Source organism: Pelophylax lessonae (genome assembly GCF_965119305.1).
Source record: "Pelophylax lessonae genome assembly, chromosome: 1".
Classification (NCBI taxonomy): Eukaryota; Metazoa; Chordata; class Amphibia; order Anura; family Ranidae; genus Pelophylax; species Pelophylax lessonae.
Window position 1 is genome coordinate 189,045,584 of NC_138768.1, and position 15,571 is coordinate 189,061,154.

Consider the following 15,571-nt stretch of genomic DNA (forward strand, 5'->3'; position numbering starts at 1 on the left):
GGCTCCCGCTGTTTTCAGTCACAGCGGGAGTCGGGCCAGGGGAGGAGCAGCGGCAATCGCCGCCGCTCTTCCCCGATCGTCGGGGAATCGAGTCTGGAAATCCGCCCGCTTGTGTAAACAGAGCGGGCGGATCTCCTAAGTGACAAACAGTGACAGATTGCAGGGTTCAGCATAGATGAACATGCGATCTGTCCCTGTGTCACTCAGTCACCTCCCCCCACACACGTCAGTAAGCACCAGGCATACATTAACCCCTCCCTCTCCAATAAAATGAACCCCTTCCCTGCCAGTGTCATTTTGAGAGTAACAGTGCATATTTATAGCACTGATTACTGTAGAAATGTCACTGGTATCCCCAAAAGTGTCAAAAATGTCAGTCAAGGGTCCGATCTGTCCGCCGCAATGTCGCAGTCCCGCAAAAAAAATCGCAGATCGCCGCCATTACTCGTTAAAAAAAAAAAACACCAAAAACGACAGAAATCTTTCCCTTAGTTAGTAAATGCAATAACTTTTGCGCAAACCAATCAAAATACGCTTATTGCGATTTTTTTTTTTACCAAACATAGGTAGCAAAAAACAAATTGGCCAAAAATGTAAAAAAATTTTGATTTTTACATTTTTTTGGGGGGGAATTTCAAATAAAAAAATTTGAAAAATATTGTTATTTTTTCAAAATTTACGCTCTTTTTTTGTTTATAGCGCAAAAAGTAAAAATCGAACGGGTGATCAAATACCACCAAAAGAAAGCTCTGTTTGTGGGGAAAAAAAGGACGTAAATTTCGTTTGGATACAGCGTCGCATGACCGCGCAATTGTCAGTTAAATTTTCACAGTGCCGAATCGCAAAAAGTGGCCTGGACGTAAGACAGCAAAATCCTCCGGTGGTAAAGTGGTTAATCGCATATTCAAAGAATTCAAAAATTCAACAGGTGTATATACTTCTGCCAAATTTGAGGGATAAAGGAGGGACTCAGCTCCCCAACAAAGGTAACACCACATCCCAGTAGGACCGCAGGAAGGAAGACTGTAACCTACTGTAGTGAGCTGACCAATCTCAAGGAAAATGTATCAGCCCTACTCACCACACCTCAGTGGACCGCAGAGCATCTCCTCCTATGTTCTGGAGATGAGGGAGGTGTTCTGTAGCTATAAAACACTTCCTGTCCTAAGGTGACAATGCCACTCCTCCACAAAAACAGTATGGTGAGAAAGTTGTGTCTCCCTAGGACAGGAAGTGTGTTGCTGTAATAATCACCACATATAAGGACTGGTAAGCTACATAGTTACATAGTTAGTGAGGTTGAAAAAAGACATCAGTCCATCCAGTTCAACCTATGATGTGTGTGTGTGTTTGCTTTTAACCGTACATCGTATACCCCTGTATGTTGTGGTCTCTAAGGTGCCCATCTACTAGTTTTTTGAAACTATCAATGCTCCCTGCTGATACGACTGCTTGTGGAAGAGAATTCCACATCCTTACCGCTCTTACAGTGAAGAACCCCTTACGCACTTTAAGGTTAAACCGCCTTTCCTCTAGTTTTAGTGAGTGGCCACGTGTCTTATTGTATCTCCTTTCTCTGAATAGTTTGTTCCTTATGCTAGGGTCGCCAGTACAGTATTTGTACATTGATATCATATCCCCCCTCAATCGTCTCTTCTCCATACAATACCTGATATTTTTATATTTTGGTTTAGATACACTTTAACAGAGGCTGAAGTGAATCAAAACAATGCTTCTGAGTAATAATATAATTGATAATGTTCTTACAATATTAATAACTACACTATATTGTCAAAATATTGGAACGCCAACCTTTACATGCACATGATCATTAATGGCCTCACAGTCTTAGTTCGTAGGGTTCAATATTGAGTTGGCCCACCCTTTGCAGCTATAACAGCTTCAACTCTTCTGGGAAGACTGTTCACAAGGTTTAGGATTGTGTACGTGGGAATGTTTGACTATTCTTCCAGAAGCGCATTTGTGAGATTAGGCACTGATGTTGGACTAGAAGGCCTGGCTTGCAGTCTCCACTCTACATATTTCCCAAAGGTGCTCTATTGAGTTAAGGTTAGGACTCAGTGCAGGCCAGTGAAGTTCCTTCACCCCAAACTAACTCATCCATGTCTTTATGGACCTTGCTTTGTGCACTGGTGCGCAGTCATGTTGGAACAGGTAGGGGTCATCCTAAAACTGTTCCCACAAGTTGGGAGCATGAAACTGTCGAAATGTCTTGGTATACTGACAACTTAAGAGTTCTCTTCACTGGAATTAAGGGTCCAAACCCAACCCCTGAAAAACAACCCCACACCATAATCCCCTTTCAACCAAATGATTTGGACCAGTGCACAAAGCAAGGTCCATAAATACATGGATGAGCTTGTGGCGGAGGAACTTGACTGGTCTGCACAGAGTCCTGACCTCAACCCGATAGAAACACCTTTGGGATAATTAAGAGCAGGGACTGTGAGCCAGGCCTTCTCATCCGACATCAGTGTCTGACCTCACAAATGCACTTCTGGAAGAATAGTTAAACATTCCCATAGAGACACTCTAAAACTTTGTGAATAGCCTTCCCAGAAGAATTGAAGCTGTTATGCAAAAGGTGGGCCAACTCAATACTGAACCCTATGAAATAAGACTGGGATGCCATTTAAGTTCATGTGTGTGTAAAGTCCCAATACTTTTGACATTATAGTGTATATTTAAAAGGCATGTAAGGGTTAGAAAATCACATAGCACAATTGCTTACCAACTTACTTACCCTAAAAGCACAACAGCCATATTATTTATTGTTTAATTTTAATAAGTACAAAGACAATCAACATGCAGTAACAGAACCATTAATCAGATTTTAGTTTTGTTCAGAAAAGAGCAGTCACAACAATAAATTATAGTTAGTAATTGGTTCTATGGATTATTGCTTCTTGCTTTTTATTGATACTTGCCCTAGATACCCTTCTAATAGAATGATCCACTTAGTTTCAGCCACAGATAGCATTGACCATTACACAACAAATCTGTACCCTTATTTTGGAACACATCCTATTTCTTACAAAACATTATATTTTAATTAATGCAGTCACTTATTTTTACAGACACTCAACACTGTAAAACAGCATTAATGCTATTTTTTAAGCCAGCACAGCATTTCTCATTAGTTTATGCAAAAATAATCTCCAAAAAAACTATACCACGGTAATGGACAAACTTATAGTTCTTTGAAGGATAGGGTATCTGAAATCATTAGAATGAATTACAAATCAGCATTCAACAACTTATATTTAAAACTCCTATTAGCTGCTTCTAATTTGGTATATGAAAAGTTCTGTAATTTATTATTAATGGTGAATTTATTAGGAGAAGGTATTGCATTGTTAAGCTGGTTTTAGCTCTATTGAAATAGCATCATGGATCTTTTATCTTTCTCTGTTTTGGGAAATTGTAGTAAAGTTAAGTTTTGGGAAAGTGGAAGTTCTTCTGTTTTTTTACATACGGCATCTTCAGCCCAATCATCTCAAAGGAAATGTGGCAAGACTGAAATTAAGGAAAAAGGACTTTTTTAAATTTTGATGCATCATGTAACACATCTGCTGTTACAGCTTCAAAAGGTTTTGGAATTTTGCTATACCCCAAAAACAACTCCACACCAGTAAGAATGGTAAGTACAATGTCACTTATGATCAAATCTTAATCTTATAAAGATAAAGATGAAATACTGGGTTCTCTCTTTTTACATGTCCAAATAGTAACCAGCCCCAGCACTGCGGTGACCCAGCAGTTACACTAACATTAAATCTAGCTTTGCTTTAACACATAAGGTAGGTATGATGGGAGAAGGAAGGTAAGGTAGGTGCATTTAAAACAAACAAAAAAAAAAGGTTATGCAACACTCCGGTTCTGCATCCTATGGCTGCATTTTAATGGCTTGTGTTGATGGGCTTTGGGCTTGCTTTCAGGTGCATTCAGCTTGCATTTGACTCCTGTTTGGGATGCTTCTGAGATCATTTACAGCTTATTGACAGGTGCATTTGGCCCACAGTTGATCCCCTTCTGACTACCAACCTGATTCAATCTGTCTTCGTTTTTACAATGACTTGTATAGGGAAAGCAGCAGTTCTGATCCCAGCAAAAGGCTGTTGATGCAAATCATTGGTCCTATGACCTGCAGTAAATCGGCTCTGTTCTGTGATTGCTGATATTTGCAGTGTTTTTCTTTACTTTAAATTAATGTTTTAATGGCATCAACAGTTTAATGTTCTGTGACTGAAATTTTAGGTCACCTGTTTTAGAGTAGGAGCCCCACAAGGCCTGATTTTACAGCTTACAAATGAATTTTTACTGCACCCGCCCTGACTTCCTAATCCATACCTCATTTACTGTGTGAAGGGAGACCTATTCGGAATGCTACATAGTTACATAGTTACATAGTAGGTGATGTTGAATAATGACAATAGTCCATCCAGTTCAACCTGTGTAGGTGTGCGTGGCCGTAATCACCTTCCATACCCCTAAATGTGTTCATCCTTGAGGTGTACATCCAAGAGTATTTTAAAAGTAGCCATACTCCCCACAATAACTACCATTTGTGGTAGAGAATTCCACAGTCTAGTAGCCCTTACTGTAAAGAACCCTTTGCGTAGCCTGAGGTTAAAACGCTTCTCCTCTAATTGCATTGTATGGCCTCGTGTCCTCATGCATTTCTTGCGGCTGAATAGTTTTTTTTCTATGTTGATATCACCGTTGAGGTATTTATAATATGCTATCATGTACCCTCTCAGGTGTCTCCTCTCCAGGGAGAATAAATCAAGCGCTCTTCATAATTAAGGTCCTCCAAACCCCTAATCAGTTTAGTTGCCCTTCTCTGGACTCTTTCCAGCTCCAACACATCCCTTCTTAGGACTGGCGACCAGAACTGGACAGAATACTCCAGATGCAGTTGGACCAGTGTTTTCTAAAGTGGTAGGATTATAGTTTTATCTCTGGAAAACATCCCCTTCTTTATGCATGCTAATATTCTACTGGCTTTGGCAGCTGCAGCTTGACATTGCATGCTATTGCCAAGTCTATCTTCAACTAAGACCCCCAGATATTTCTCCATTTTTGATTCTCCCAGAGGTTTCCCCCCCTAAAGTGTATTGTGCTTTTATATTTTTTGTCCCCAAATGCAAAACTTTACACTTCTCCACATTAAACCTCATTTCCACATTAAACCTCATTTGCCATGTAGTTGCCCACTCTGCAATTTTGTTCAGGTCATTCTGTAAGATTCCTGCCTTACTATGTGAAGGTATTGCCCTGCTTAATTTTGTGTTATCTGCCAAAACTGAAATCGAGCTACTGATCCCATCCTCAATGCTATTTATGAATAAATTGAACAAGATTTGTCCCAGGACTGAGCCTTGGGGGACCCCACTTTCCACCCCAGACCAGTCTGAGTATGTGTTATTTATTGTCACCCTTTAACCAGTTCTGTATCCTGCAGCAGACTTTATTTTATATGTTAAGCGTTTGTGGGGAACTGTATCAAATGCCTTAGCAAAATCCAGGTTCCCCACATCCACAGGTCTCCCCCTGTCTAGCTCACAGCTCACCTCCTCGTAGAATGTTACCAGATTGGTTTGACAAGAACACCCTTTAGTAAACCCATGCTGATTACTGCTGATGATGTTGTTCTCTTTAGCAACCTCTTGGATATGGTCCCTTATCATCCTTTACATACTATTGACGTCAGGCTTACCGGCCTATAATTTCCCGCGATATGCCTCTGCCCTTTTTTTGAATATGGTTATCATGTTAGCTTTCCTCCAATCACCAGGTACAGCTCCTGTCAAAATACGATCAGCAAAGATCAGGAACAGTGGTCTAGATATAACCTTACTGAGCTCTTTAAGTACTCTCGGATGTACGCCATCCAAGCCTGGGGATTTACTTGTGTGTGTATTTTATCCAGCCTTTCCCTGATTTCACCCTCTGTTAGCCATAGTGGCTAGTCCAGTGAAGCACTGCTAAACAAACAGTCATGGTTAGTGTACCCCTCCTTTTCCTGTGTAAAGACTGAGGAGAAGAAAGCATTTAGCACGGTTGCCTTCTCTGTGTCCTCTGTAACTATCCTCCCCTCATCGTTAATTATGTGTGCAATATGCTTTGTCTGTGTTCTTTTGCTGTTAATATGTTTAAAGAATTTCTTAGGGTTCTTTTTACTATCCTCTGCTATTTGTCTCTTGAAGTTGATTTTAGCCATTCTGATTCCGTATTTACATTTCCTTTTTGATTCCTTGTAATGCTGGAAACCCGATAATGTACCTTCTGATTTATATTTCTTGAAGGCCATTTATTTCCCTAATAAGTTTTCTTATATTACGGCTTAGCCACCCCAGCTTGGCTTTGGCTCTTCTAAATTTATTTTCCATAGGAATGCACTGTAAGATACTTTTGTTTAATATGTTCCTAAAGCATTTCCATTTTTCCTCCGTGGTCAGTGTTCCTATGGTTTGGTCCCAGTTTATTTTCTCTATCATTGAGCACAGTTTGGGAAAGTTTGCCCTTCTGAAGTTAAGGGTTCTTATGTTGCCCTCTTACCTTGTTATATTGTGATTTACCCTAAATGTGATCATCCTGTGATCGCTAGAACTCAAGTTGTCCCAGACTTCTACATCTGAGATTAGATCCGGGTCATTAGTAATTAATAGATCTAACACTGCATTTTTTTCTAGTAAGAGAATCCACCAACTGAGACATGTAGTTATCTTGTAAGGCTTCCATGAAGAGATGGTGGTGAGTGTGCAGTCCCCTCTTCCCAGTCAATGTTAGGATAATTGAAGTCCCCTAATATGATGACTGATCCCAGCTTTGCCGCGTTAACCAACAGTGATATAAATTCCAGCTCTACCTCCTCCCTTTGGTTGGGTGGCCACTGGCCTATAACAAACCCCCACAATTACTTTCCCCTTTACTTCTTCCCTATGGAGTTCTACCCACACATATTGTAACTTTGTACTCATTCCTTTCATAATATCACTCCTCTCTACCACCCTTACATTATTCTTGACATAGAGACATACCCCTCCTCCTCTTTTTCCTTCCCTGTCCTTCCTATACACAGAATACCCTTGGATATTGGCCAGCCAGTCATGCGAGCGGTCAAACCAATTTTCAGTTATTCCCACTTATTCAGTTATGCTAGGTGTGCTTCAACCTGTTGCCGAACACCCACCGCAGATTTAATGGGGCATGGTGGCTCGGCTGCGCGAATCGACTTAACTGCATGTCGCTTGCGCCCTCGTGCCCGCCGACCTGGTGGTGATCAGATTCACTCCAGAACTGATCACTTGCCAATGATTTATGGCCTGGACCTGCTTATTGGTTCTGGAGAATCACAGAACTTTCTATGCTTGTGTAATGTAAACATGGGCACAGGAAATGATGCAATCTCCTCTCCTGGAGCCCTTTTCGGTTCCAGCGTGAGAGGAGAGAGCATCAACAGTGAGTACACAAAGGCACATTTTTCACCCCCTGATCACACCCCCAGTTAACCCTTTCATTCCCTGTCACAGTGTCACTATATACAAGTGTACAGATGACTTACTGATCACTGTATTAGTGTCATTGGTGACGCCAGTTAGTGTAAGCAGCAATTAGTGGTAATTAGAGTCCATCCCAGATAGGTTTAGAGTACCTACCATATATTTCCTAATAAAGATTTAACCCCCTGATCACCCCCGGTTAACCCCTTCACTGCTCTGTCACAGTTTCACTATTATAGTGTACATATCTTTTTTCTGATCACTGTATTAGTGTCACGGGTGACGTCAGTTAACAATAACGTTAATTTGGGGGGGGCTTGTACTGCCCTGCCGTTTTAGCGCCTCAAAGAATGAGATAGGGCTCAATAAACCGTCCATTACAGAAAGAGAGCAGGGGAAGAAAGGGAGAAGTGTGTGAAGATGGAAGACAGCATGGACCTGGAAAATCTGCCCCCTCTGCGCCCCCAGAACTTCCTTTTCGGCTGTGAACTGAAGGCTGACAAAAAAGTTTATGCGTTAAAAGTGGATGACGATGAAAATGATCATCAGCTATCTTTGAGAGCGGTTACTTTGGGTGTTGGTGCTAAAGATGAACTGCATATTGTTGAAGCTGAAGGAATGAATTATAAAGCAAAACCTATAAAAATTGTGCTTGCATCCTTGAAACCATCTGTACAGCCAACAGTATCTCTTGGGGGCTGGTTCTGGCCCTGTGTACGTGAGTGGGCAGCATCTTATTGCCTTGGAAGAAGGATTGGGGTCATCAGATGAGGAGGGGGAGGAGGAGGAGGAGGAGGAGGAAGAAAATGCTGGCATAGTAAAAAATGCAAAAAGGGCTGCAGCAGCTTCTACATCAAAGGTTCCACAGAAAAAGGCAAAAATAGAAGCCGATGAAGACGAAGATAATTTTGATGATGATGAAGATGATGATGAGGATGAAGAGGACGATGACGATGAAGAAGAAACACCTGTAAAAAAGCCTTCCCAAGCTGCAAAACCTACATCTGCCCAGAAATCTAACCACAACAGAAAGTTATCTGAACCGTCAATACCTGCTAAACCTGCTAAAACACCTGAACAGAAAGGGAAACAAGAATCAAAGCAAAAGACCCCAAAATCTCCAAAAATGCCCTTTACTGTTGAAGAGATTAAATCAAAAATGCAGGTCACTTTAGAAAAGGGTGGTGCGCTTACAAAAATTGAAGCAAAGTTTACAAACTATGTGAAGAACTGTTTCAGAATGGATAACCAGAAGATAATACAAAATCTCTGGAAGTGGAGACAGTCGCTAAAAGATAAATAACCTGCCTGTATCTCATGCTGTCCTTAGTTTCACATCTTGTTTTATATAATTTTTTTTTTTTTTTGTAAGTAGATGAGAATGCATTGGTCTGTTATACTTGCCAAGAATGTTAAATGCCTGAAACTGCATATTTTGTACACGCATTTGTCAAGGTATGGTAAGATGGTCGGGCAGATCTGCAGTTTAAACATGCTTAAATAAATCTGTATTTTTTACTTAAAAAAAAAAAAAAAAATGAGATAGGCAGTCAGAAAGTTGCATAAATTCCAGTATATACACCATAGCTTGTAGGCGCTATAACCTTTGCGCAAACCAATAAATATATGCTTATTGAGATTTTTTTAATCAAAGACATATAGCTAAATACATTTTGTCCTAAATGTAAGACAAAAATTTAGTTTATTAGATATTTTTTATAAGAAAGTAGAAAATAATTTTTTTTCTAAAAATGTTCAATCTTTTTTTGTTTGTATCGCAAAAAAATAAAAATTCCAGTGGTGATCGAATACCACCAAAGGAAAGCTCTATTTGTGGGATTAAAAAGGACATAAACTTTGTTAAGGTACAGCATAGCATTACTGCGCAATTACCAGTTCAAGTCACTCAGTGCTAAATTTGAAAAAATGGCCTGGTCAATAGGTAAAACCTTCCGGTCCGGTTAAAGTAAATTGTGTACAGTTTAAATCCAACCAATAGCATCCCATATGTAAATATGACTATTAAACATGCTATGAAATGTCTTTCCTACAGCTCAAGAAAAATGAAAACCCAGGCTATAAATGGTTAGTTTTTTGTTTGAATGTTTTTAAAAGAATTGTTTATTAGAACATTATTTCATGCAATCATTGAGTCAACTAATTTTGTTCAAAAGCTTGTAAAAGCCATTCATCATGTTTACAAACCACATCATACTTATGGACCAGAAGTAAGGGGTGGGTTCAAACTCAGTTTCAGAAAGTTAATTTTAAGTTTGCATATTAAAGTACCCAAGGTTCTGGGACTTGTGTAACATTGCATGGAGTGATCCTCAGGTGTCTGATTTAATTCTAATTAGTTTAGACCCCTTTCACATGGGCTTTCTGATTCGGTCCACCTGTCAGTTTTTTCAGACGGACCTGATGGGATGCTCCATGCACCGCTATGGAGCAGCAGATGTCAGCAGAGACATCTCCGCTGACACCCGCTGCTATCCGATCCAATTCTGTCCGTGAAATCCAGACGGATGGAAACCCTATTTTCCATCCGTCTGGAGGATCGGATCAGATAGGATCGGATGAAAATGAACAGACTGTCCGTTTTCATCCGATCTCCCATAGAAGAGAGTGGGGATCTGACAGGTCTGTCACTGCCAAGTCAGCTGAGACGGAGCTGTCATCCGCCTGCTCAGCGGGGATCCCCGCTGAGTAAAGCCCCGTACACACGTACGGATCGTCCGCCGACAGAACGTCCTACAAATGTTCGGGGCTGGCGTGTTTGTTGTTTGTCTGTTGAAAAGTGCTCAAAACTTGCCCAGAACATTTGTCTGCCGACAGAAAATGACGTCACTACGTTCCACGCACGTTCGCCTCTACAAAAGAGGAAGTGAGTGTTTGGCCGTGACCCTTCTGGGCATCTCGCGCTGATTTCGGTAGCATTTGTTTGGTTGACGACATTTCGCTATTTTCCGAGACATCGTTCGAGAATTTATTATGGCGACCGTGAATTCGTCCGTTGCTGTCGTTAGTGTTGGAGTTTTGGCTCTGAGACGACGTACGAGCAATAGGAAGAGGAAGCGGACCTCCTGGACGAAAAATTGGTTGCTTAACCGTGATCAATTTTCTCATATGTCCTTGCTGAGGGAGCTCCAGGAAAATAATCCTGATGACTTCAGGAATTATTTGAGGATGACGGATCCCATCTTTCACCGTCTTCTTGCCCTGGTGTCCCCCTATATTCTGAAGCAGGATACTTGTATGCGGCTTGCAATTACTCCTGAGCAAAGGTTAATTGCGACGTTGAGGTATCTTGCAACAGGGAGAAGCCTGCAGGATCTGAAGTTCACCACAGGCATCTCCCCCCAAGCACTTGGAGTCATCATCCCTGAGACCTGCTCTGCCATCATCAAGGTCTTGCAGAAGGATTATATCAAGGTATGTTTGATTTTTTACATTACATTACATGTATTAGTCGTTTCACCCGAATTATGATGTTTTTGGATGTACAGCAATTGATACAGGCCATTATTTGTAAACTACCCTCTGTCCGCATGCACATAGTAGTAAAGATGTAGATTATCTTTAACCATTTGTAAAATTACCCACTAACCACCCCACCATTCTCTCCTATGTGTCCCTAAACGCATTGCCTGTTAACAGTATGTCGAATTTTTCAAATTTTATTGCTTTCCCTCAAACAATTATTCCTTGGCCAATGTTTTATTACCTAGTTTATGATTTATCTAAAATACATCAGTCCATCCATTCCCACCTATGATTGTTTATGTTTATGTAATGATGTTAAAACCTTCACTGACCACAAGCCCTTATTGATGTATAAATGCCCAGTTTTACTTACCCATCCCCCACCCACATGCTAAATCTCAAAGTCAGCATATACCAAAGCTCAAGCTCAGAGGTCTTCAAACTATGGCCCTCCAGTTGTTCACGAACTACAATTTCCATCATGCCTAGTCATGTCTGTGAATGTCAGAGAATTACAAGGCCTCATGGGATGTGTAGTTCTGCAACAGCTGGAGGGCCGTAGTTTGTAAATCTCAGCTCTAGCTGGTGAGTATAATGGGCCATACACACTAGAATATTGTCAGAACAATTTATCCTTCCGATTTACCAAAACCAAATAATATGAGGTCCAACAAACACTTTCAAATCCTATGCAATCTGGTAGGCCCTTGCACTACATAGAAAAGGTAAATCTGCACGAAAAAGTCTTCAGAGAATCTTATAGTGTGTATGGCCCTTTACAATATAAGAACAATAGGAGGTTGAAAATAAATGTATGTAGATGTTACATCCCCATATCCAAACCTTTGCCTTCCTGTTGTTTATTTTTTTAACAAGTTGCATAAGCATTTAACAGACAACTGTGTGTGTAATTAATAATGTGATGTGCTCAAGCACTAATTATTTTATTTTTATTTTTTCCCCACAGTTTCCTTCAAACGCAGAGCAATGGCTGGAGATTTCTGATTAATTTCTGGAGAAGTGGAATTTTCCCAATTGTGGGGGTGCTATTGATGGGAAGCACGTCCGCATTGTCCCCCCTCCGAATTCCGGCACATTTTTTTATAATTATAAAGTTTTTTTTAGTATAGTCATGCTAGCCATAGTTAATGCAAACTATGAGTTTCTTTTTTTGGATATTGGCAAAAATGGCCGCAATTCGGATGGGGGAGTTATTGATCAGACGGAGTTCGCTCGTCGTCTAAAGAACGGCACTCTGAACCTGCCATCCAGGGAGCAAACTGTTGAGGGTATGAGCTTTGTGTTTATCGCAGATGAGGCTTTTGTGCTTGGGGAGCATCTCATGAAGCCCTACCCTCAGAGGAACCTCACCCCAGACCAAAGGATTTACAACTACCGGTTGTCCAGAGCTTGCAGAGTTGTGGAGAATGCCTTCGGGATAATGGCCAACCGGTTCCGGATATTCCTGACGTCCATAAACCTGGCACTGTACAAAGTGGATAATGTGGTCTTGTGTTGCTGCATTTTGCACAACTTCCTACGCAGGAATGCACAAAATTATGTATTGCAGCAACTGGATATTGACCCTGCTATGCCAGGTACAAGTGGAGAGGCCCAACCTTCTAACCAAGTGGAGTCCATGACGTCAATGGAAGTTGGACGGTCAGCATTGGCATCACACAGGGCCCGTCAGATCCGCCAGGAATATCTGGACTATTTCGTGGGGAGAGGAGCTGTGTCCTGGCAGCAATCACTGTCACACACACATTAATCTTGTTAAAGATTTGACACACAAGATAAATGTCAGAGATATCTTATTTTTCAACACATTAAACCAAAATTGCAATGATTCTGTATTGTGGATTCTAATCATTTGGGCACATATGCCAAACACAATTATTTGGGTTAATCATGTGTTATATATGTGTGACTTTGGAAGGGTTAATACATTCATCAGTGTGTTTCTTTACTGTAGTCTCTCACCAGCTGATCCAAAGTGATGATGGCCATGTGTTATTTTTGAGCCAGTGGTGTAAATACAAGGGCCTTCTGCACCCCACAAAATTTACACAAACCCTGTCACATTGAGAACTAGGTCACACCCAAGGTTCATCTAATGTCACCTTACATTGGTGGTTCTTGTCCAGAAGTTGCCCATACTATATATTTAATATAATACATTAGGGTATTAACAACGTACCTACACCTGTTATGTTGTGTTCATTTATGACATCCTTCTCACTGCCCACCAATGTTAGGATATGTCAGTGTTATGTGAAACTTGATCATTGTTCATCTCAAAGTGTTATATATATAAGTAATGGAAAGTGAACTAGAGCAACGAACAAGCAATACACTATAGATTACACTGATCTCCCTACACTGATTTCTACTGCCAATATCAATGCCATATTGAATCCTAGGACTGCTAGTACCTTGAGTGTTGAGTCACACTTATGCGATGCGGGAAGTCTGCGACTTTGCATCCTTCCTGCATCGCATAAGGGTGACCCGCCACTTACTTTTTCCACAGGATTGTATTACACAAGTCTGAAGAACTGTGCCATCCAATCCTGATACATCAGAAATAAAGGGTCATGTGCGACTTGTGTGCGTGTTCAGTGTGAATGTAGCCATACAAAGTGTATGTCTCAATTCGCACTGCACTCGCACAAAAGTCGCACATGATGCATTTATTCAGCTGCATCATAGGATAGGATAGGATAGGATAGGATTGCACAGTCGTTCCCACTTGTATGATCCGATCCTGTATGAAATGTCAGATCGCACTGTGATATGCGTATAAATGGTTGGGATCTTTAACATTTCATTGACACCTCCAGCAACTCGCATATGGCAGTGTCCAAAATGCTTTCATTAACATGTAAATATGGGAATAGGACAGCCATCATACATGTAATGCTTCTTTACACAGCTTTAGATCTCGACCCCCCAACGAAAGTCAAATAAAGAATGGAACACACATTGTTGAATGTACAAAATTTTTTTTAAGAAACATTCACAGGGTTAGGGTTAGGGTTAGGGTTAGGGTGTTTTCAAGTTTTTTTCCCAAACGTGGGTACACCCTTAACAACTGAGTGCCATCAAGATATCATAAAAGATTACAAAACATTTGTAATAAAAGGAACCAATAAAAACATAAAAAATGTATTTAAAACTTTTTAAAATTTGGCAATCATGTCGACAAAATCGCGCATTTTTGATTGCAATGCCGTTGCTGTTTCCTTGATTTGCTCGAGGTCTGAGCAACATTGGAGTGCCTCACGTGTTAATTTTGCTAAAGTGCAAGTAGGTAAATCATGATCTGTAAAAAAATATACAACTGAGTCAATGTGAATCACCTACATGAGGTCATAATAGAGAAACATTTGGTGTCCAGGTTATTTTTAATTACTCTCGAGTTAATACCTACCCTGTTCTTATGCTCTTTTGCCCTAGGCTCTTCTTCTTCCTCCTGTCCTCCTCTGATCCTGTTGCTGATGATTCTGCCGGTCTCCTGAGCTTACTATATATTCATTAGGGGTGTGAACGCATGATGACGTCATTGTGAGGGCATGGTCGTAATGTATATATATTAAGCTACAGAGAACAGAGACGGGCAAAATGCACGGCAACAGCATTGGAGGAGGACAGGAGGAAGAAGAAGAGACTAGGGCAAAAGAACAGACAACATAAGAGCAGAAGATTGGACAGCAGAAGAGTGGAGAGGAGAAGATCCAAAGAGCAGAGTGGAGAAGACCGGATGAAGATATGTAAGAACATTTCATAAACGTCTCCTGTCGTTATTCACATACACTTCCATTTATGTGGTTAATGTGTAGGGTTACTATGTACCCCATACCCATTCACACAGTGATTGGTGTCCGGGATCTGGGGGCCACCCTTTGTTGAAGGTTGCTTCCAAAGTCCTAGGAACCCCCTGGCCGCATGACCCCCCAAAACCACCAGACAGGGTTGTGGGGATGAGGCCCTTGTCCTCCTCTACATGGGAGCAAGGTGCTTTTGGGTGTGCGGTGCAGAGGCCCCCTGGCCCAAAGCAACAAAACCCCCCCATGTTGAGGGCATGTGTCCAGGGGGTGTTTGGTCCGCTTGCTCGTTCTCTTTCCTGGCCTGACAAGCTGCATGCTTGTATAAGGGTCTGGTAGGGGTTTTGGGGGTAACCCACGCTGTCTTTTTGTTGTGGGCATACCCTCAAACTCAATACCACACACAAAAGGCTGGGTTGTGAACTTGGGGGGACACCCACGGTGGGTTATTCAATTTTTTGGTGTAGTTCCCCCTCAAAAATCTTCACAACGCAAGTGGCCCCGCAAGTCAGAGCATCCTGATCCGACTTACGGTGCGACTTCCATTCAAATAAAGAGGCTCCCATAGGGAACTAGTGTTGTCAATTGGAGGCTAAAAATAACACTGATAAAAATCATTCTGAAAAAACCTACGTGGGCACACAACTGGCTCTCTGACACTTGGTCCGGGATCCTCAACATTTTGGGAAGTGGCTTCCACGCTGCTTGGCAAGTTGCCAGGAGATGTTGCTTCTG

General features: G+C 41.3%; 1 pseudogene across 1 annotated transcript; it reads left to right on the plus strand.

Annotated features, from left to right (window-relative positions):
• The first annotated feature begins 7,901 nt into the window (after window positions 1-7,901).
• Window positions 7,902-8,970, plus strand: LOC309544629 (nucleophosmin-like; annotated as a pseudogene). Its single transcript has one exon. The product of its transcript is annotated as a nucleophosmin-like (transcript).
• The last annotated feature ends 6,601 nt before the right edge of the window (window positions 8,971-15,571 follow it).